Source organism: Cynocephalus volans, chromosome 5 (assembly GCF_027409185.1).
Source record: "Cynocephalus volans isolate mCynVol1 chromosome 5, mCynVol1.pri, whole genome shotgun sequence".
NCBI classification, from domain to species: domain Eukaryota; kingdom Metazoa; phylum Chordata; class Mammalia; order Dermoptera; family Cynocephalidae; genus Cynocephalus; species Cynocephalus volans.
In genome coordinates, this window is record NC_084464.1 from 80,683,802 (window position 1) to 80,707,791 (window position 23,990).

At 38.6% G+C, this 23,990-nt stretch overlaps 1 protein-coding gene across 3 annotated transcripts in view; it reads right to left on the bottom strand.

The window, feature by feature from the left end:
* The window catches only part of FILIP1 (filamin A interacting protein 1), a 204,502-nt gene extending 180,872 nt beyond the window's left edge, over nt 1–23,630 (bottom strand). The window contains exons 1-2 of one of the 3 annotated variants that reach the window (XM_063098142.1): nt 23,250–23,629; nt 16,501–16,625 (exon numbers count right to left, since the gene is read on the bottom strand). The gene's annotated coding sequence lies outside the window, so the exon portion shown is untranslated. Of the gene's footprint in view, nt 1–16,500; nt 16,626–23,249 lie in introns of all 3 variants that reach the window. The other 2 variants (XM_063098143.1, XM_063098141.1) reach the window with 2 other exon arrangements.
* Between the last annotated feature and the right edge of the window lie 360 nt (nt 23,631–23,990).

Below are 23,990 nucleotides of genomic sequence, written 5' to 3' on the forward strand. Positions count from 1 at the left end.
ATATATTGGTCACAGAGACATAATATAAAGTACATCATAAATTTTACTTCTTCCAAAACCCCATCTTTAGCCCCATAAAGATTGAAACAGCACATTTCCAAATCTCAAAGTCTCTTAGCCATATTTTTACTTTTCTCATCATCTATTTCAATATTTTCCTGCATTTCTAATTAAGGTCTATACTCTAGAGGGAAGACTGTGGGCATAGTAGAGCCTAGGCTTTTTCAGTCTGAAATCAGATCTGGCTACTTTCAAACTGATTAAACTTGAGAAGATTATGGGTTGTTTTTTTAGTTATACTTTATGGAAAATCTCTGAGGAAGGATAATTTGGTTTGATACCTTCAAGTACCTATTTATGATACACTAACATCGTAGGTCCTTAAAAATATGTGTAAATAAATGAACAATGAAAGCAAAATCCAAATGAAAATTACTAAATATTCAATGGAATTTTAAGAAGAAACCTCTTCATCAGTAATGGAAAAGTAATAGAAAATTGATTTTCAAAATTAAAATGAGAGCTGGCCAGTTAGCTCGATTGGTTAGAGCATGGTGTTATAACACCAAGGTCAAGGGTTTGGATCCCCAAACTGGCCAACCACCAAAAAAAGAAAAAAAAAAAAGCTAAATTTTAAAAAATAAAATCTAGGTATTAGAGAGAGCATCTTGATAGAAGATAAAGCAGCCAGCTCTTAAAATTAAAATGGAAGCACTGAGTTCCCCACGTTACATTCAAAGGAAAATAATGGAGTCTCTCTCGAAAGCCAATTCTATGTATGAGGGTACTTCAAAAAGTTCATGGAAAAGTGGAATTAAAAGATAATATTAATCTTTCCATGAACTTTTTGAAGACCACCTCTATAACAGACAAAAGCCAAATATGAAATAGGTAGAAAAACAGTCTTAGGTGCTTTCCTGACTTAATGCAAGTGTCCCAGAAAAATCTGAATCGCTACATAAACCACCAAATGTGGAGGTTGATAATGGTGGGAGATCTCGATAAGTATAAGGAAAGGATTCATAGTTTCTTTAAATCTTTAATTTTCTTTAAGTTAAGAATTCAAGAATTGAAGAGCTTGAAGCAGGGCACCCAGAAGCTCTCCCAGAGACGGCACCAACCTTCCTGGTCTTTGGTCCCAGCGTTCTAAGGGTCATTTAAGACCCTCCAACTTGCTACTTTTAAAGGTGTTTAACATTGTCTTGCCTTTAAGCCCTTCCCTTGGGAGTGTACACTTTAATTAGAACGGTAAGGAAATATTGGAATAGTTGTAGAAAAACAAAAAGTAAAAATACAGCCTGAAGACTGAATTTGGCAACGTGGTGTTTCTTCCGATCTGTATGTTTTGGAGTCTTAAGTTAGTACTTACCTATATACAGGTATGACTGGTGACAATACCAGCATGTTTCTCTGAGTTCACTGCAAGGTGAAGTGAATGGAAGAACAGTTTTCCGGGAATAGCACTGCCAATGAGCCCAAGCCCCAAGCCTGCCCGAGGTATGTTTCTGCCAGTTTTTACATGCTGTAAGACCACCTTTCTATTGACATGATAGGTAGAGTTCCATTTGCTTCATGAAAATATTAAGGCAAATGACTAATAAATAAAATACTAGGAAAGATATATTTTAGTGAATCTCTTTTTTGTCCTTCTGGGGGTAAGCTTGGTGGGAACCTGCCATACTCTAAAATACTCCATTTATAACCACTTTCAGCACAAGCAGTTGAATTGAATCCAATATTTATTGAGTATCCACTCCTAGTTTAGCCATATTTCCAGGTTGTAGGGAACAGAAAAGAGGTATCTCTCTCTGCTTTTGAGATTTTCCGGGGCAGGGTGGGGGCTGTCCGGTGGGGGCTGTCCGTCAAAGCTGCAGTGCGGCAGAGGCTGCTGAGTGCATGGTGGTGGCCTGCAGTCCCGCTCAGGCCCACTGTCTCATGGGCGTGCTGACAGGCCAACCACTGGAGGGACCTGGCAAGTGCTGGACGGGCCGGTAGCCAGCTGGAGCGGGAGCCCGTTCAGAGAGCTAGGCTCCATGACCACCCGTCTCCAGAGCAGCGCCTTCCTCCCGCCAGTGTCTGACCCAGGCAGTGGGGGAAGCCTGCCTGCAGCGCTGCCTAAGAATGCCCCACCATGGACCCTGCACCTGTGCCCTCCCACCCTGCGTGGCTTTTGCTGTCATGGTTGGTGCCGCCTGGGAGACCCCAGCACAAAGCAGTATGTTCTGTGGAAACCAGCAGGACAAAAATTTTGTCTGGACTTCCAGGCCAGCAACAGAGCCAGCCCAATACCCATGGGTCCTGAGTTGGGCCGGGCCATCCCCGACCTGCTCACAACCAGATCTTAGAATGTAGTTACTAACCACATGTGTTTCTTTGGTCTGTGTGACTTACCTGCTCATGTCTTCTGCTTAGATTTTTCTAATTCATTTTTTAAGAGTTCTTTTTGCAATAAAGATGTTAATCTTTATGTGTTTAAAAAAAAAAGGAGAGAGTAGAATAAAGAATAATGGTTACTAGAGGCTGGGAGCAGTGGGGGTGGGGGAAGATTAGGGGTGAAACAATGGAAACAAAACTATTATCTACCCTAAGTGAATCATTGTGCAGTATATGCATGTATTGAAACAATACACTATATCCCACAAAAATAAATATAAATAAAATTGGAAGAGAAAAAATGATCTTCCAATTAAGAATAAAAGCAACAAGATGAAAATGAAGAAACATATAAATAAATGTAGAAAATCAAGTGCTAAATGGAAAATAATTCTTTATTGTAATAGAGTGTTACAACATGATTGGATTCATATAAAATGTACAGATGGAACAATAAGTGCCCTTGAGGAACGGACAGAACAATGGAGTCAGAAAATTCCATTTATTGTGGAATATATATACAATGCAATACTACTCAGCCATAAAAAAGAATGAAATTCTGCCATTTGCAGCAACATGGATGAGCTTGGAAAAACTTATGTTGAGTGAACTAAGCCAGGCACAGAGGAAAAAATACCACATGTCCTCACTCATAAGTGGGAGCTAAGAGAGAAAGAAGGAAGTAAGAAAGACCACAGTGGTGTGTTGAACTTGCAGAGGGAGAGAACAGAACTCAGGTTGCAGGTGGGAGGGGAGGGAGGGGGGATAGGAGAGAGGTTGGGTGGGGGACACTACACCAGGAATAATTGCAGTTTGAGGTGTCGGGCATGCTGATAGTATTGATCTGCTCACATCTTGGGCACAGGTGCTGATGGTCAGCTCTATGCCCAATGAATATGTACAATCAATTTTTTAAAAAAGGGTTTTTTAAATAATAAGAAAAGAGAATTCCATTTATTATGTAGGAAAATGGGAGGTATCTGTTTTTGTTTTGTTTTTGCTTTTGTTTTTTAAATAGACTTTGAAAGATGAACAACATTTAAAGAGATATAAACACCAAAGATTTTTTTGAAAAGGTGTTCGCCAAGACTGATGTTTGCTAATAAAATGCACACTGCACCGTAAGTCAAGCAAGTCACAGCTTGTTTGTGACACACACACATTTTTGGTTGTCACAGCTTGAGGTGTGGTGAGTGCCACTGGTATCTGGTGGGTAGAGGCCAAGGACGCTGATAGATATCCTTCACAGGACAGTCCCCCATAAAAATGAATTATCCAGCTCAAAATGTCAATCATGTAGATGGTGAGAAACCCTGAGCTCCACCAGGGCAGTCAATGGCAAAACTGTCTGTCACAATTCATGCAACAAAACAAGCAGGGTTGAGGTCAAAAATGATGTTAAAGTTGGAAATAAAAGATGGAATAATATGGGAAGTCAAATTTATATTATGGCCTTCTTGTGTCAATAAAGTTATATTTGGGGCACCTTTTTTGGGGGGCATTAAAAACAAATGCTTTGCCAAAGAAGCATAACCTAACCATGAGGAAATATCAGACAGACCCAAAATGAGGGACATTTCTACAAAATAAATGTCCTGCAATCTTCAAAAGTGTTAAAGAAGGACTAAGGAAATGTTACAGACTGAAACTGAAGAGACACAACTAAATGCAATGTATGATTCTGAAATAAATCCTTTGTCTATAGAAGACATTGCTGGGACACTTGGGAAACTTGAATGAGTTCTGAGAATTAGATAGTAGTAATGTATCAGTGTTAATTTTCTAATCTTGCTGCTTGCATTGTAGTTATACAGAAGAATATCCTTGTTTGTAGGACATCCACACTGAAGAAATGATGAGACATCAGGTCAGAAACGTTCTCCAATGGTTCCGAAAAAAGTCTTTGTACTGTCCCTAGCTTTTCTATAAATTTGTGATTGTTTAATTTTTAAAAAAATAAAACAAATGTGTTCTTGGGAAAGCAATATGTTAACCAAGAAATGTTTTATTTAAAAATGTAGAGACAGTTTTATTTGGGACAATTTATAACAAACCCTACCAAATCTACATGAGAACCTTTACATCTTTTGTGGAAGAAGGTAGGGTATAAATATATACAAGGGTACTTCAGAAAGTTCATAGAAAGATTCATATTATCTTTTAATTCTACTTTTCCACAAACTTTTTGAAGTACACCCTTATGTACATACGTATAATTTTGGCACAATAACCACCAGAGAATATCTTATTAAGTTAAGAGTTTACATGGAATATTCCTTATTTGGCCATGGAATCTAATCCACTAAACTATTTTAAAATAACTTCAACTTTTCCTCATTTTTTTTTAGATATTTGCATAACCTTTTGATTTGTAATTTTTTTCAGTTTATTTTTTGAATTGAAACATAATTGATTGCACATATTTATGGGTACAGAGTTGACTATCGTATTTGTGTACAGTACGTGATGATCAAATCAATATTAGCATGTTCATCATTACAAATTATAATTATCCTTTGTATTCCTTACCCCATTACTCCCTAAATTCCCCTCCTCCCCTTCCCACTTCTAGTAACTATAGGTCTGATCTTTCCTTCTGAAAGTTCAATGTTTTATTGCGGTCTTTCTGCCCAAAGGCCCCCCTTTCAATTACCATAACAGGATTTCCCACCCTTTTTACACTATCACAGTGAGGAGTAAGTTTTATTGAGCTTTGGGGGCTATTCAATCCACAGCATTCCACCCCCAGCCCCCCCAAAATTCATGTCCTTTTCACATACAAATACATTCATTTCACCCCAATATCCCTAAAGTCTTAACTTGTCCCAGCTCAAAAGTCCAAAGTCCTAAGTCCCATCCATGAAATCAAAACCAGTTATCTACTTCCAAGCTACAATGGCGGGACAAACATAAGGTACACATTCCCATTCAAAAAGGAAGAAATAGGCCAAAAGAAAGGGGTAACAGATCCTAAACATGTCCAAAATCCAGAAAGGCAGGCTTGATGTAACTCGACTCCATGTTCGACTTCCTCTGCACACTGGTGTGGGGGTTGGGTCTCCAAGTCCTCAGGTAGCTCCGCTCCTATGGTCTCAGGTCATGCTTCAGATCTCTCAAGCTCGTGTTGCATGCTGGTAGCTCTACAGTTCTGGCATCTCCATGGTGGTCCTGCTCCCACAGCCCCACTAGGCATGTCCCTGGTGGGGGTTCTCTGCTACAACTCCAATCCCACACTTCTGCTCAGCATTGCTCTAGAGAAAGCTCTCTATGGTGACTCCAGTCCTGTAACAGATCTCTTTCTGGGTCCCCAGGCTTTTCCATACATCCTTTGAAATTGGGATGGAGGTTCCCAAGCCTCCATAGCTCTGGCATTCTGTGAGCCTGCAGATTTAACACCACCACTTTGACACTGCCAAGGCCTCCAGCTTATATCTTCTGAAGCTGTGGTTCCATTAGTACTTGGAGCCAATTTAGCCATGGCTGGAGCAGCCAAAGCAGCTAGGGCAGCCAGGGTGCCGAGGACAGCATCCCAAGGTGACCTTGGGCAGCGAGCCTGTAGAAGGCACTTTGGGCCTGTTCCCCAAAACCACTTTGCCTCTGTAGGCCTCTGGGCCTGTGATGGGAAGGACAGCCTAGAAGATCTCTGAAACATCTTCAAGGTCGTTTTTCCATTCTTCTCTTAATAATCCCTTCCTTTTGTACAAATCTCCTTAGCAAAGAGTTGCTGGGCTACATGCTTGGTTTCCACTCTCAAACAGCCTTTCTCACTCTTTATGCTGCCATGCAGAGTTTTCCAATTTTTTACCCTCTGCTTCCTTTTTAATTATGAATTTTGGCTTTACTTCATGTCTTTGCCACCATAACTCAGTGTAGGCTGTTACAAGTACCCATGCAGCTTTGTGAATACTTTGCTACTTAGAAATTTCTTCTGCCAGATACTCCTGGTCAGCACCTTTAAGTTCTATATTCCATAAATCTTTTGGGCATGAACAGAATGCAGCCAAGTTCCTCACAACTCTATAACATGGGTGACTCTTGCTCCAGTTTCCGATAACCTCTTTCTCATTTCTATCTGAGATCTCCTTAGAATAGGCTTTACTGTCCATATTTTTATCATCATTCTGGCCACCATCATTTAACCAGTCTCTAAGGTATTCCAAACTTGCCCTGGTCTTTTTATCTGTTAAGCTCTCACCAGCAACTAAGCTTTTTCTGGCCTGCTCCTCCAAATTCTCCCAGCTTCTGCCCAACACCCCCAGTTCTAAAGCCACTTCCACATTTTTCAGTATTTGCTATAAGGAACACCTCACTTCTCTGGTACCAATTTTCTGTATTAACCATTTCTGCTGCTTATAACGAAATACCTGATACAGGGGAATTTATAAAGAAATAAAATGTATTTCATATAGTTCATAGGCTGGGAAGTCCAAAGTCCAGGGAACAGATCTAGTGAGGGCCTCAGCGGTGGTGGCTCTACAGTGGCCCAGGGTATCACATGGCACAATGGCTGAGCAAGAGTGAGCTGAGCTTCTCAGTTGCTCTCCTTTTAAAGCCATCAGAACTATGCTCATTACTCTGTGAATGGATCAATCCATTCACACGGGCATAGTCCTCACAATCTAATCAACTCTTAAAGTCCCCACCTTAATTACCATAATTGGATTTCCCACTTTCTTAACACTCTTACAATGGCGATCAAGCTTCATTGAGTTTTAGGGGGACATTCAATCCACAGCAAGTACCAAATTCCAGAATAGAAAAATAAATGTTAAAACCTATAAAGAGAATCAAGTCAGACCATCTTTCTATTCTCAGGGGTCTGACTTGACCTCCATGTTGAACAGTAGTTTGTTTTTCAAACTCTGCTCTGTTGTACAACAATCAAGAAGAGATGGCAGATCTCCCTTCCAAGGTGAATGTTTCTCAGAGAATGATTAAGGTTAACAATTTTAATTGGAAGTCAATAATAAATCTTGAGTTTGAAGGTTAATTATTGGTAAGAAATCATTCTTTGTGAATAACAGCTTTCTCTAAGCATTGATAAAAGTGTCTTGGTTTGTGCAGCTTCCACATATATTAATGTTGAAAGATGTTCTAAGACGGGCTGAAGCAGAAGAAATAACAGAAAGAGGGTTTGGAAAAGAAGGGGTAAAGGAGATAATAAGGCAAAAGCCCATAAAAGCATGGAAAGTTTATTAAAAAGCCTGACAGAAGGTCCCTGAGGAAGGGGGACAAAACTTGCATATATCAAGGCCTGAATCCAGAGGCAAAGGAAAGACAGGGAAATGGAATTCCTACAAGTCACAGTGTGATTATGTAATCACTGAGGGGTGATATGAAACAAGAACATGAGACTATTATTGGCTAGACTATTTTAAAAAGTAAGGGAGCTACAAACGGACAATGTGATGAATTTGTTGACTAATACATGGTTAGTTAAATTACATCACCAAATAGAGGTTAGAAATAAAGCAACAACTTTTGCTATTATTCAGACAAATTGTAATTAACAGAATTATATGCGATGCTTGGGCTCAGCCCTCTTTACCTATGGGTATGAAAGAAGTAAAGAGATCCCCTTCCCTCATGCCCAGTATATGAAAAAGAACACTTGGAAGGAAACGGAAGTGATAAAGCAGCACTCCTCACCTCCACCCGTTCTTTGCAGGACGAAACAGCAAAAGATGACCCGCATGGCCAGCTCAGCTTAAAATGCTTAGTGCCTAGCTTACTCCGGGTTCCTTTCAGGAGTGGCTTCTTGCAAAAAATGGGTTTCCCCAGAATAAAGCAGAAGAATGTTAACACACAAGGTCTTGAGTGAGATTTCACTCATCACTACTCTCTACCTCTTCACAGAACATCTCTGCTCTCAGCCCATCCAAAAGCACCTGGGAATCATGTACCACCCTCATGAGACCCCTCACAGGACACACCCCACACACCACTCTATGTCTAGGGTTTAGATCACTTAGCACCAGCCTCTCTCCATCTCCCGGAATAACAGGCAAGACTGATGGGTGGCGAGCTGCGAAAATGCCCAACGCCTGATGGTGCCAGATAGGGGATGCTCTGGATTCCAGGAAGGTATGCAGCACAGTGCTGTGGCTTGCCTGTGAATTCATATACCTGAATCAATAAACTAGGTGACCTTGAGAAAGTCAAGCTCTCTGGGTCTCAGCTTCATCATCTCTCATAAAAAAGGGTTGGAGTCAATCATCTCTTAGCATCTATCAGTGTCTACAAATGTTATAGTAAAACAATTTTTTTCAGAGTAATTTATTAACTTAGATTGTCCAAAACTTGAACCTTACTACCCCTTTCCTGGATCAGTTCAACCTTAATGAGCCTGAGCAGTTTTACGCTCGTAATGATCAAAGGTGAGGATTTCCTTGCTCCTGTGCCCATTTTATACATCTGCTCTCTGGTCCCTCACCTGCATGATCTAGTCATAAATGTGTCCATTTTGGCTATCAGTTTATGTTTTGATAATAATATTACTTAGGAAATGAGTTGCTATTAAGATGTACTTGACACTTCAATGATTAGGCAGAACGCACCACGCAGCCTTGTTTCAACTCTAATCCAGAAAGGTCCCTCCTAGGAAATCCTATCACACAACTCAGGAAGAAGTATGTTGGCTTTTTTATTTTTTTTAAATAAGAGTCTCTAGGTCTGCCCAATTTTTAGAAGTCAATAGGCCAAACGTGAGAACAATAGGAGGAAGAGAAAACAATGCACTCTCAAAAGCACTGCGTGTTTCGACTCCTGTTTTTCAAAATGGAAGTGCCCTTATTTTTCTTCTGATTATAAGGATTTTTGCCACGTATTGTGGAATTGCTTTTCAGGAAGTTTGTCCCAGCTGATTTTCCCACCAGCAACATACAGCTCAGTGTCTACTTCCTAACACCCTTGCCTACTGAGTACTAGATTTTTTTCAGTCTTTGTCAATGTTTTGGTTAAAATACTACCTTCTTTTTAATTAGAATCCTCACTTACTAGCAAAGTTAAACAGTTTTTCACATTTATTGCAAAATACTTATGTCATTTGTCTTTTTTTTTTTTATTGTTGGGTCTCTTTTTCTTTATTCCTTTAAAAGAACTCTTTATATTAAAAGCTCTTTTAGTTTTATATTATTATATTTGTTCTTGATTATTTTTCTCGCACATTGCTGTTTAAATTTTAACTTTGTTCATGAGGATCACTGGGTTCCATTGTCTTTTTCCTACATAAAAGTTTCTGTTTAGTTTTGATGGAGTCAAAATTTTGGTTTTACTGTCTTTGGTTTTACTGCTTTCTTGTCTTGCTTAAGAGAGTCTTCCCTATACCACGTGTGTGTGTGTGTGTGTGTGTGTGTGTGTGTGTGTGTGTGTGTGTACTTCACTTTTTTTTGTTGTTTTTTTGGTTTTTTGTTCTTTTTGGCAGCTGGCTACTACGGGGATCCAAACTCTTGACTTTATAACACCACACTCTAACCAACTGAGCTAACTGGCCAGCCCGCACTTTTATTTTTTTACATTTAAATTTCTAGTTTGTTTAGTATGTATTTCAGTATAAGTATTTAATTTCATTTTTTTCCAGTTATTTCAACCTTGTTGATTGAATAATTAATATTTTCACTAAGGATTTGAAGCATCTCTCCTTTTTAACACTAAATTTTTAAATATAGGGGTATACTTTTCTGGAATTTCTACTATTCTCTCTTGATCTCCTCATCTGATATGAACTGATTCTGATACCACTACCAAAGTGTTTTAATTCATACGGTTTCAAAATTCACTTTAATATGTTGTAAAACAACACTCCCAAATTGTGCTTTAAAAATCTCCTGGCTCTTACACAGGTTTATTGCCTCAGCAGCAGTTAGGCACTTGAAGTGGAGTGGTGAATATATATATTTTTTCGAAGTGCACAAACTTTTAAAAGTTCTAAAGCAAATACTTTTATAGCAAGCATTCATCACCCCTTTTTAGACATATTGAGAGTGGTCACTGTTTTGAACGAATACTCAGCAGTGTGGGTGATGAGGGTCAGGAATTTTCTAGCCCACAAGACACATATTTGGCTGGCTCATTACAGCCACTAAAGATTCAAGAACGATGAACATATGCTTGTATGAATATAGTGAATATGCTTCATCATATTATTTTTTAAAACATTAAGATTATCACATAAGTGAAAGAATGCAACTTACTAGTTCCCCATCATTTGTAGAGCTATGTAGACTTGTTGCAACAGATCAGATATTCGAGCCTTTCAATCACATTCATTTCTGCCGCATTCCCTTACAGTCTGTTTCTCAGGTTCTATCTTGTTTTCAGCCTTTACAATCTCCCCTTACCAAAGCAAGAGTCATTTTATCCCATCTATTACCTCTGGACCAAACACTGACCACCCAAAACCAGGTGAGTGGTCCCACTTTTGTGCTCCCTTTTCTCACTAGTCACATGGCATTGAAATTGCATTGTTTTTACCTGTGACCCCTTTCGGAGAGGAGGGATAATATACTATTCACCATTGCATCCCAATCCCTAGCTCAGTGACTGACACAGATGAATCTCAATAAATATCTAGTGAATGAGTGAATGATGCACGTTAAATGTGGAGCAGGAGGGACACAAAAAGCTCTAGCCCAATCCTCAGATTTAGCACTGTCTCAGTTGTTTCAATGTTGTATTGCAATTTTGGCATCTCACTCACAGTCTCCAGGACTGCTCCTCCACAGCTATTCTGTTCCTGAATACCACCTCCCTGCTCTCCTTCCTGTTCCTGCTGCCAAGCTTGCCCAAAAGCCAACTCCCTGCCTGTGTCAGAACACAGCCATTCTCTACCCCCCTGCCAGGGCACCCCATAACCACATGGTAGATCTTCACATGCCAGCTGCTAGCTTAGACCACTCTTTGCCATCTAATGCCATACCACCTGGATCCTGTGTTCTGCCTTTTGTCCCCCACTTCAGCACCAGGCCAGTCCCTCTTCCAGCTACCCTGCACGGGCCTTGCCTAACTGAGCCTCAGGACATGATCTTCAAGATAGGTAGACTGAGTGGATCTCACTCTATAATCATTTACTGTCACATAGCCCAAATCACTTTACAGTCTCACACACTGTTGAAATCTAACTCCTATGAAAGTGTCTGAGAACAGAAACCGAAATAATGATATAACTCAGTTATAAGTCAGATTGTAAGATTTTTAACTTTCATTAACACTATGTGGAAAAACAAGAGCTCTGTTTTTTCTCTAGTCTCTCTCTCACAAGAACAAAATTCTTCACTTTCTGAGAAACCACAAGTCACTTTCATCTGGTTTTCCCCCTTGTCCTCTCCTCCATTTGAGCTCAGCGTTTCACGTGCTCATTTTGGTGAGATTCCATTGCAATACATCACCAGGAACATATGTGTTCCATTGGGACTTTATTCCCTGAAAGATGTGAATGGTGATGCAAATAATGGCATCACTGGAATCTGGAGGAAGTGATGCGGGAAAGAAAGCTATGGTAAAAAAAGGCAAAATCAAGCAACTGTAATCAGTATTTGCTTCTGAAATAATGTGGCTAGTATTGATGCTGATAGGGATATTCAATGGTATTCATCAGCTGGAAATATTGGTAAAAACATTAATTAAAAGGCAGCTGTTGCTTTACCACTTGCAGGGGAGTGGAGCAATCCTAACTCCAAAATAGATTTCCAAGGATGAGAGCATTCCCAGCTAATGAACTCCAGTAAGAGCATGGTTGTGTTTTTTTCATGAGCTTCAGTGAGAAGATGAGAGGCAAATATTGCAATTAGACTTAGTTGTCTTAGTTGTGTCAATAGTTGTTTTATACCACTGTATTGTAAAGTAAGAGTTCTAGTCTGTTAGTGAAATTACATATGTATCATGTTAATCAGAGCTACAGACTCCAGCTCCTACTCACTTGGTTGTGAATTGGTTTTTCTGTGGTATTCTAATGAACCTCAAAACATCTGTTGGTTTTTAACTTCTATTGTGGGAAAAGCAATACATGACTATTAGAAGTTTAGAGAAAACTGAGAAGCAGAGAAATAATCACCCGTGGCCACTGATTAATATTCCCATGTTTATCAAGGAAAAATTACATTCAGTTCAATCCATGGAATCCAGTCAGTAATATTAACTTTCTCGATTTTATAACATTTAATGGATTCAGCATAACAAACACTTATTGAGTACCTGAATTGTGCAAAGTAATTCTGAAAACAGTCCCAAATCTTAGCTGAATCTATTTATTACATTATTTTTAAAATTTACATGTAAATATTTATCTCAAAATAATTACAATAATCTCTATTTTTGTTTAGTGTCTATTGCTTAGAAAAATCCATACTACAGTATTTGTCATTGGTGATTCTCATCTTAGTAAGGTTCATTTAACCAGACAATGCATATAGATTTTCCCCTAGGTGTGAAAAAGCCTGTTCTGTGGAATTTCAAACTTACAGAATCAATCAGAAAATTAATTCCATACATACTATTTTAAAATGCAGATTTTAGAAGTTCTTCAGAGTGCCTTGACCCACTGACTTAGTTTCACAGAACAAACCAGCTTGTTTTCAATGCACCTGCTTCTATAGGAGAAGGGAAAAGATTAATCCCTTCCTGTTGTTGTGGATATCATGAGAGAAATTAGGGGGTGTGAAAGTCCACACAGGGGAATCCCAGGAAAAATTGGAAACCCAGCCAAACTCACAGGGCTAGGGAAAAAGCAAAGGGCATAAACAGGACAGCAAAGTTTGTGGTTAGAATGTCTGTGGAAAGGTAAAGAGAATATGTGCCCAAAAGTAAGGCATAAAATATTACATTGGTCCATCCATAAGGACATAAGAAACAAATTCACTGGAGGACATGGAGCACCTTTGAACGTCTTGAAAAGAATAGATTGCTTCTAATTGGCCCACTCATTGGCAAAATAGAGGGGAAGGCAAGAATCCAATCTCTAGGCAAGAAGAAAACCCAGTTAGGGAACTAAGGGCACCAAAACCAGCTGCCATGAGACCCATGATGCTGAAACAGGAGCAGCTGCTATTCAACACCTTATATTCTCATTGTGGGCTCCAGAAGAGCAAAGTGATTAAGAGATTACAAGACAGGCTGAGGAGTCCAATTGCCTGTACTCATCCCAGACCTGCCACCTGCTTGCTTGGGTGAGGGGTGCGGATATTCCCTCAGCCTCCTTATTTGTAGAATACAGAGTATATGAGTACCTACCTCATGGAGTTGTTAGTGCCTAATACATAGAAAACACTCATTAAATATTAGCTACTCTATTGTTTATTATGCTTGTGTGATAGAGTAATAGACAGGGACTCAGGAGACTTAAGTTCTGGTCCTTGCTCTGTCTCTTGTTCCACCTATGTGACTCTTGTACAGACTGAGGTGCAGTCACAGAAATGAACCCAGGAAGCAGTCAAGGATCCTTAGTCAAGATCTTAAAAACAAAGTCAGGCAACAATCCTGAGGGTCAGATCCCTTGAGACAGGAACACAGCCACTGCCAGGTGGAGAAAGTGCCCACTAGCACAGGTTCAGTGAATTCAGCTCCAGACCCAATTCTATCTGCAGAGGACTTGGTAACTTCTGCTGAGTCATTTCTCTTCCCTCATCCTAGTACTGACTGTAAAATGATGAGGTGGTACTAGATAACTTGTTCTCAACCCTGAATGCCAATTAAAATCACACAAAAGCTTCCAAAAGAGACCAATACTAGAGCAGCCTCTCAGGCCAACTTGAATCAGAACCTTTAGGGGCATAGCCCAGGTATCTGCATTTTTAAAGCACCCCCAGGTGAGTCAGATGTACAGAGAGTGTAGAGAACTACAGGACTAGACAATCTGATGGTTCTAAGTGAGCTCAGAGTCTAGAGGCTTCCTCACTCTTTAGTTTCCTGCTGAGTGTGGGTGGCCCCAGGACCAAAGCCATGTAATCACTGACAGCGTGAGACTCAGAGCCCCCATTCCTGCTCAAAATCAGACCGGATGAGGAAGTGCCAAGAGAACTAGGAAATCTTACATAAGTCTTAATAACTCGTGAATGAATATGATAAATTCTTAATTTCTTCCATTTAAGAGGCATTAGCTAAAGACTAATGTGGAACTTTTCATTCAGTCTTGTGCCAAGAAAAATTTAGAATAATTGAATGAAGAAAAAAAAGAAAAAAACTTCCAGAAGCCAATCAGTCAAGCCCTTCATCTCCAAAGGAAAGAATACTAATTCATTCCTTCCTTTGACACTGTTACACCCTTTTACTTTAAGACAGGAAAGAGCAAAAAAGGAAATTCTTGTTTATTGCAAAGAAATCAGGAGAGATTATATCAACAAAACAGAGAGCCTTAATGAAATGTAATACATCTCTGCCTTCATTTTTTTTCCATTGGTTTGCATTAAGTAAGTCTGTGCCACACAGCAAACAGTACATTTGCTTCAGGAAGAGGTTTAGCCTGTCAGTAAGTAGTAGGATAAATCCTGTGCATTGACCAATAATGAGTGTGTACATGTGCGTTGGGCGGGTCAGGCTGTGCTAGTATAGTTGTGACAAAATACTATTTTCAACTTACAGAATAGAATTTCTCAGAGGGTGGAAATTCATTCTGTTACATGTGTTCATTCTACATGAAACAGTCACCTTCTTGGGATATTCAACCCCATCAGCTGGGACATTTGATACACTGGAAAAGTAGAATCTTTATGGCCACTGGCATAAGAAAAAGCAAAGCCTTATCTGGTCCATCAAAATTTTATTAGAACTGCTCTTCGTTTACTTCAGACAATCCAAATAGAAACCCCAAAACTTCAATATTTTCAAGTAGTCAGACATTTAGCATCATGAAGGCAACTCTTGCAGATAAAGATAAAGGAATTAAATAAAATAGCCAATAAAATCTCTTAATCCTCTGCTCCATAGTAGCAAATTACTGGCTGAAAAGCGTCAGGCAATTTTCCTTAAACTATAGCAAGCTCTTAGTTTTGTTTTGTTCTTTTAAGGAACAACTAACTTGCTGCCATATTTTGACAACTCACACCTAAACAAAGTCACTGGAAGCCAATAAGAAGCCAAAAGGTGGAACGAGACTTTTTGTCCCCTTCCTCACTGCCTCCTCTTACCAATACACCACCCCCAGCCCCAAAGGCTTCTTCAAGGAATATTACTACCAAAGCTAGGATAGTATTTTGGAAAACTCCCTCTTGAACCCACTCAAAACTGAATGTTTGTGAGCAAGGCAGAAACCTATAGAGCATTTTAAATGTTACAATAGAAGGTGAGGTTCTGAATTGTCAACAGGAGCAACAGCAAACCCAAACCGGAATGGTATCAAAGGGTGTGGCTGTAACAGTAGCCACAACATATTAAAAAATCAAATGCTCCACAGCATCCCCTCCCAAAGAATCAACTCAGCAGTGCAGAAAGCAAGAACCACATTGCCTCATGAATAACTGGAAGATTCACTTCTGCATTCCAATGCCTCAGGCCTAGCTCTTCATGGGTTGCCCAACTCCACTGGTCACTTCTGGTTCCATTTTGGAACCCTGGAAAAGAGTACCTGTTGGCTTTTTGACCCTAAATCTCCTTATTTTTTGCGCTTAGTGAATCTTTTCAGATTGCAGGGGCAGCTGACCACCTGTAAGGTCACATTCTATACCTTTCATTGAAACATCTCACAGTCATCTAGGTGGAGGTGTTCCTTGAACAACTGCCTGCATTACAAAAAAGTGGTTGAAACTATGGGATAAACAAGGTCAAATTGCCTGGGTTTGAATTTCGTATCTACCATTGGACAACTTACTTAGCATCTATAAACCTCATTTTCCTAATCTGTAAAATAGGGATAAAAATACCTTATAGTTTTGTTATGACAAGCATATAAAATCATCCATATAAAATGCTTGGCACAATGTCTGACACATCTTGAGTACATGCTAGCTGTTATTATCATCATTTTTATGTAGTAAATATATTACATATAGTTATATAGATTATATACATTGCATACAATTCTTATCATTGTGTTATATATTATATCATTATGTAAGACTTGGGTTTAGGTGTCCCAGACATTGGTAGGAACACCTGGTATGCTGGGAATGAGCAAAATGTAGAAGGTGGGGCTCTTACCCAAAGTTGAGGGGCCCCGGAGATGTGAACTCTATCAGTGCAGCTGGCTTCCTTAAGGACCAGAACAAACAACAGGCTGTGACCAAAGCAGTTGGTTTGGTGGTGTCCAAACCAGAAGACGATATCTATCAAGAGAGCATGTGAAAGTTAAGCTTATATGTAAGGCCACTCCCTGATCCAAATACCAGGCTGCTCTTCAAGCATGTGTCACTTACTAAACAGTTAATGAAACACAAAGAGCCTTGAATACCTCCAGTGTCACATTTCAAGACTTATAGAATAATTAGGAAAAATCTGAGCTGGCAAAAGTCTTACTGGCTTGCCCTCGTGAGCAGACCATCTTTGTTTTCCATTAGTGTGTGTTGTCGTCACAGTAACTGCAAAGCTCCAAATACAGGCCCAGGGTGTCATTTCCTCATGTACTTAGGCTGCCACACTGAAATAGCATTATGAACTCAGCAATGCTTCTTCCTTTCCTGTTGTGCTGTGGTACCTTAATCAAAGCAGCAAGCCCTAAAATGAGTTACTTAAGACATAAGTATATTAAGGAAAAAGAAAGTCCATTTATCCTTATTACTGTATCGCCCATGATTTGCGTGTGTTTGTGTGTGTGTGAAAACCTTATTTTAGCAAAGATCTTTTAGATAAACAAGGCAAGTTGGCAGTAACCTGATTGTTTTAGTGATGTCAGCTGTCTACTGTTTTTGATCAAATTGTCTTTTGGCCTTAAGTCTTTAGAAAACTATTTTTTAAAGAATGCATTTGGCCAATTCCGGTATGTCCATTTCATGGCTTTCTTGTACCTTTCCATGGCTTTCTTATACCTTTTCCTTACAAAGATAAGCAGCAGGTAATTCATTTCTTCAAAGTAACTTGGGAGGATTTCAGTTACACTAATTATAAAAGCAAAAAAAAAAGACTAATTTCAACTGTAGACGTATAAAGTCCTTGGCCAGTCAAGCAGCAATCATCATTTTCCTCTATGTTCTGGTGAAGAAGGTAGGTGAAAGCATTTAAGCAAGAAACCAAAAACAGAAAAATTCTTAAACCTTAAGGGCTCAATTAAATTCAGATCATCTGAGATAAATTCTGCATTAGCTTTAAAAATTCTTTTTCACTTGTCTTTCACAGGCCTAAGAAACACATAAATCACCCCATATTATGCACATTGACACCATTTCCCAAAAAGGAAAAGTAACACAAACCTTTTTTGGACTTCTCAGTGTTGCTGTAGCTTAAACAAAGCTGTCAGGAACAGAGAAGAATGGGGGTGCTGGTTAACATTGCGTTACTTCATTTCTCTGCTGGGAATTTCTCAAGTTCTGCAATCAGCTGGTTAACAGCCAGCTAAAACTGTTCAATTCGTGTTTGACTTTCCTTATTTTAAGTTCTTCCACAACAGGCTGCTTGGCCTTCGAAATTAAAGTGCTCCAACTACTACCACAGAGTAAGCTGTAGTCTTCCTGCAGCCTTGTCCCTTCTTTCATTAGCTAAAGAGTAGCACTGACCATTTAAGGAAAAAGAACATAATTCAATATATTTTCCCAAGGTTTCTATATTTTTGCCCTAGAACTTCTATAATGTATACTACAAAACGAGGAAAAGTTCTTTCTTTTTTATTTATTTTACTTTTCTTTTCTTTCTTTTTCTTTCTTTCAACAGCAAAGTTTTCATTAGAGAATGACAATTTTAAAACTCAGTTTGACTCGGGCCGGCCTGTGGCTCACTCAGGAGAGTGTGGTGCTGATAATACCAAGGCCACGGGTTCGGATCCCATATAAGGATGGCCGGTTAGCTCACTGCGTGAGCGTGGTGCTGACAACACCAAGTTAAGGGTTAAGATCCCCTTACTGGTCATCTTTTGAAAAAATAAAAATAAAAATAAAAAATAAAACTTAGTTTGTCTCATCTTTGAGAAATTCATCCTTTCAACTGGGAAAAACAAAAGTAAAATTGACAGGTCTATACATAATTATCCTGCATAAGGTTTGTTGCTGCTAAGGCTACTAAGAAACTTCCCTGCTTATAAGTGTGCTTCATATATTTTTGTTAAATTAAGTATACAGAATATTAAGCATCCCAGAATATACACACACATCTTTATAATATAACACTTTTTTGTTTGTTTGTTTGTCTTGGAGTGTACTGTTCCTGCCATGTTCGAGAAGAATAAATAGGATTAAGGGCAAGGAATAGCAAGAATTCATTTCCGTTTGATAAGGTTGAAGTTAGCATGAGATGACCTTTTTTGGTCTTTTCATTTTTATCTGTTACTAGGTTAGTAAAACAAAACAAATCATCTAAGGGAAGAAATAAAGAATGACAAATTTAACGAGATATCCCTCCAGAGAGGAGGAAGTCTCTGTTGCTATACATTACCCAGAGTAGTCAGCTGTAAAAGAGATACCCAAGCACTACATATAAACATACTTTATCTCCAAGTGCAAATATAGAAACCATAGAACAGTGTACGCTGTGGGTGATTTCTTAGTCTTTTTAGTAATGGTTCTATATGACAGCAGACTGCTGAGTGATAAGGGAGGGTTTGAAACATAAATTCCACACTAAATTATTGGCTGCCATTCAAACTATTTCTGCTTAGAGTACCCAGCAGCAAAGTATGTCTCCAAAGGATTCCAAATTTAAACAATACATTCTTCTGCCTTTCCTGTGATCTATGAATTTGAATTCACAAACTATCTGAATCCAAGACTTTTGTGTGCAACAAAGATTAAAATAAATAACTACATTTAAGGTGTGGTAATAAAACACTAATAGCTTAAATTTATTGAAGAAACTACCAGGCAACTTTAAATTGCATTAATTCAATTAATCTTCAAAACAATTCTGTGAAAAAATAGCATTATTATCTTCTATTTTACAGATGAGGAAACTGAGGCACAGAGAGTAATCTGCCCAAGGTCACAGTGAGCTGAAATCCACTATCCTTTCCTCCCTCCTCTTCCATGAACACATCCTTGTTATATCCTCAACTCAGATTTAGGGAAACAAAATGCATTTTTATTATGTTATCTTTCATTCTCTTGCTATATGTATGTTAAAGATAATTAATATATAAACAAACTTGTTGCAGGCTTTTAGATGTCATTTTTCTAACAAGTTGTTGCCAATCTTTTTTCTATTAAATTTTTCTGTTGAAATTGATTTCAAGCTCGCCCCTCGCTACTCATGCTGCTGTCTTTTCTAAAACCCACAAGTTTAAAGAAATAAGATAAGTGAGTGAAAAATGTGGATTAAACAAACTATAAAATCATATATTTTAAGGCACCTGTTCTATGAAGAAATGAACATCTGCCAAAGAAGAAAAACAAAATTAGCATTATTTAGAACATGTAAACCCCAAAGTTTCAATTCTAAAGAATAAGTGAAACTATAGCCACAGGAAACCATTGCTTAATGAATATGCAACTACTAAATATTTCACAAATTTTATTGAAAAAATTCCCATAGAGATTCTTGCTGAACACCCATTTAAAAGAGTAAGTTTAACGTCTATGACCATCTTAAAATTAAAGAGAATGTTTTTCTTTTGGAGGATACAGAACAAATTGCTTCAAAGCATTAAAGAGAATGTTTTTCTTTTGGTGGATACAGAACAAATTGCTTCAAAGCATGATTCACACTTTATTTCACACAGTAAGACTAAAGGTTTCGAGAGCGATTAAAGATAATACTGAGAAATGTCTCTTTTTTAAATATCTAGAAAAAAAAGCTGGAAAAGGATCATAACATATTTAAATGTTGTAATGTTCAAGGCCAGATTCTAATCCATGACCTGCAAATAGAAGGAACCATGTCTTAAATGAATTGTACCAAAGGTAACTATAAATAGAATCTGAAACCAAAAGAAGATAAAAGTATATGAGTTATAGTATTTGGAGGTCTAGGTGCATACATAGGAGATATATATCTCCTGTTTTTGATATATCCCCCTTTCTATTCCATTCTTGAGAGATACAACACCATCTCCATAATCGGTACCTAAGTGTAGTTATAATCACTTGTAATTTTTCTGTGTATGATAAAACTATGAAGACTTCCCTTGAGAAGTTTTTGAGGTTTTGCTATTAATCATATTTATAGTTGCTTTTCTTGATTTTATACTTATCCATAATTTCTCATATATTCATCATCAGAAATCTAGGGCCACAAATGTTCATTTGAACATCCACGATGTGGGGCTGACCAGTTACCTCAGTTAGTTAGAGCCAGCCTTGTGATACCAAGGTCACGGGTTCAGATTCCCCATACTGGCCAGCTGCCAAAAAAAAGAACGTCCACAATATGCATGGGGCTGAGAAGCTGCCTTGCACCTAATAGACTTCATAAAATTGTTCTGAATTTAATGAGGCAAACCAAACTCCAAAGTATCCTAATTCTAACAGAGCACCAAACTGTCTAAACTAAGAAGAAATCACTTCTAAAATGTGTGGTCTGGAAAATCATTGTGAAAGAAGACATTGACCTGAGTCTTCCAGAGCACACAAGGTCTCTACAGGAACAGGGAGGATATATATTCCAGGCAAGGGGAATAACATGGGCAAAGGTGGGGCATTGAAATGTTCACTGTGTATGTGTTTGGAGGATGGTCCATAACCTGAAATACCTGAAGCAGAGGGACCTTGTTGTTGAGTAGTAGGAGTGAGACTGGAAAAGTTAAGTAGGTGCCAGATGACGGAAGGTTTTCAAAATACCCAGCCTAGGTGTTTGGCAGCAACTAGGAGTCCCAGAAGATAACTGAAGAGTTGACAGAGGAGCATAGCAATGCTTAAGGAAAATTAATCCTGTGGTCATGGGCAGAATGATTTGGATGGCAACAGGGAGTGGAAGGGGAGCAATTGTTACAATCTAGACTAAGGGCAAAGAGAGCAGGCCTTAGTGTGGTGGGGGGCATGGCAGTGGAATCTAACAACTCTTAGGGTGAAGTGGAAAGGGAGGGTTCCAGAATGACACAGAAATGTGAACTTGAGTGAATAGGAGGACAGACCTGCATCGCCATGGAGAGCTGAATTGTTCACATAGTGGAGGAAACCATGTGGTTTAACCTGAGCTGTTCTTGATTCCCAAGTAAACTTACGACCATAAAGACAATTAATGATACTCAAAAATGCATTTCATCAGCAAACATGGTTTTCACTCTAGGCCAAATGATGTACTCAGTTATCTACACATTGTCCCAATGACTCCAAAAGAAATTACATGCCTAGAACTAACGGTATATTTTGGCGTTACATGCATTTGTTAGCCAGCAATGTGACCCTTCCTACAGTAAAAACAAGAAAAATGTAAAGCATTTAGTTCTGACTTTTCAAAACCCTTTCAGGACGAAGATATTTCATCTCCACTAAAGCACCAGGAGTTTTCTCCAATACCAAGGATACCAGAGTGCATTGTGCACTACTATTTGTATATTTTCATTTTAGATGATTAACCACATTTCCTTTGTAAACTAATGAAGTAGTCAGAATTATGAAACATAATGCATACCAAAATGTGTGTGCTATTTCATTTTCAGCCTGAACATATATAGATATGTGCTTTAATTGGCTTTACATTTTTCATTTGTCAACAAATAATTTGTTCAAAAGTGGTCTTGGGTAAATTCTTTCTTGACAAAATAGACTCAAATAATTTCTTTTAAAATGTGCTTTTGTATCTTCTTTGATAATGTTCTTAGATCAAAATATTCATTCAAATTATCATGTTCCCCCATACCAGCCAGCCACCAAAAAAAAAAAAAATCCTGTTCATTTAAAGGAACAATCTTCTTATGCAAATCCAGCCTAACTACGGACCATCAGGTGTCAATAATAACCACATCACCAATATACAGCCCATAACTTGTCAGATTCAATATGAAATTGATCATTGTAAGCAATTCTGATAAAATTGTATGGCAACTCATGGAATGGGAGACAATATACCATCAGATGAAAGGAAAATTTCCTTCACACTGTAGTAAATACATTTATATACAAATACATGCAACTTAAGACAGGATTTTTTCCTAATAAATTCAGTCTAAGTTTTAAAAACAGAATCTGTTATATCTATATACAAGCGATTACTCAATTTAGTTTTTAAAAACACAAATAACATTCCCCTTAACTATATATTCAACAGCTACAAAAGGAGTGATTTAACATCAGACATATTTTGTGCCTAGTCGGAAGCATTTGGGGTGACTGTAGTGTAATGAGGTCAGAACCAGCACGAGGTGTACCAGTGTAATCAGAGAATCCAGCAAAAGGAGACATGTAAAGCAGCAAGTCAAAAGTACAGCAATACAAACACCATGCGGGACTTTCCTCTCATTTACCACACAAGCTGCTTAGCTAGTTTCAATAAAAGAAAGTTATCTATTTTGCTTCCAGGGAACATATCTCTTCCATTGCTTAATACACCTAATTGTGAAAGAAACTGTGCAATTGTCCTTTGTCATATTTCTGTTACCTGCCAAAGAGTGATAACTTGGCAGAAATATGTTCATGGCTATTAAAACTTCATGAAATTCTTTGTGTTTAAAAAGTACTCGGTATAATTTGGAGAAAGAGATGACGTTTCTGATTTTTAAAAAATAATTCACAATGATTAGCATAATTCCTAAATGTGTTATCACATAGTAGAACAGGAAGAATCAAAGGAAACTGAAAAACAAAATCGTAGAGAACTCTCTTGTGGAAACAGAAATTTCTTAAGACAGTAAGCAGCATTTATTTTGGTCTTACCTGACGGCAGCTCGTCTAACCAAGGGTATGTCCTTTATGGAGGTAGTTTATCCTTTGAAGAACCCACTGACTTGTCCCACAGCCCAAAACAGACTCGAGTCCTGGAAAACTATCCAGCCCAAAAGAATACAGAGGAAAAAGCTTTTCCCACTTTCTTTCCTAAGACTAGCCAATAGCTGAAGTCATGCAGGAAACTGAGAGAGGGGGAAAGCAGCTTCTTCTCTCTGAAATCCCGATCAGCAGAAATTGGAAGTGGTTGTATATCTCCCACCCAGACTTTTGTTTAAAAGTTTTTTCATCTGTTGCTAGGTGTTGCTGGATTCTGAGATTAGGTTTCTCCTCTTCTGCTCCCTTCACAACACTGTCAGAGCAATGACTTTGTTGAGGAGCTGAGCTCGCGCGTGCTATATTTAACCAGTGTTCTCAGCAAGTCAAGCCTGTCAACAGCTGAGAAGTTTGGAGCCGGCTTTACTCAGTTCCTAGGCAGCTGGGTTATCAGTGGATATAGCGCTGCTCACCCTGTAAAGGATTGCGGGAAAACCGGCAGACCCTTTTAAGGACTTCTGTTCCTTTCAAAGAGGTAATTACTGTTTGAAGCTCTTAACTACAGACCGAGATTTGGGGCGTAGGTTTTAGAGTCTGAAAAGAAACAGAGCAGCAGTTGTCTTGGGCACAGCAATTTACCAATGCAATATTCTTCTCAATTAGGCTCTCTCAGATAAATGTTCTGAAATAAAAGTG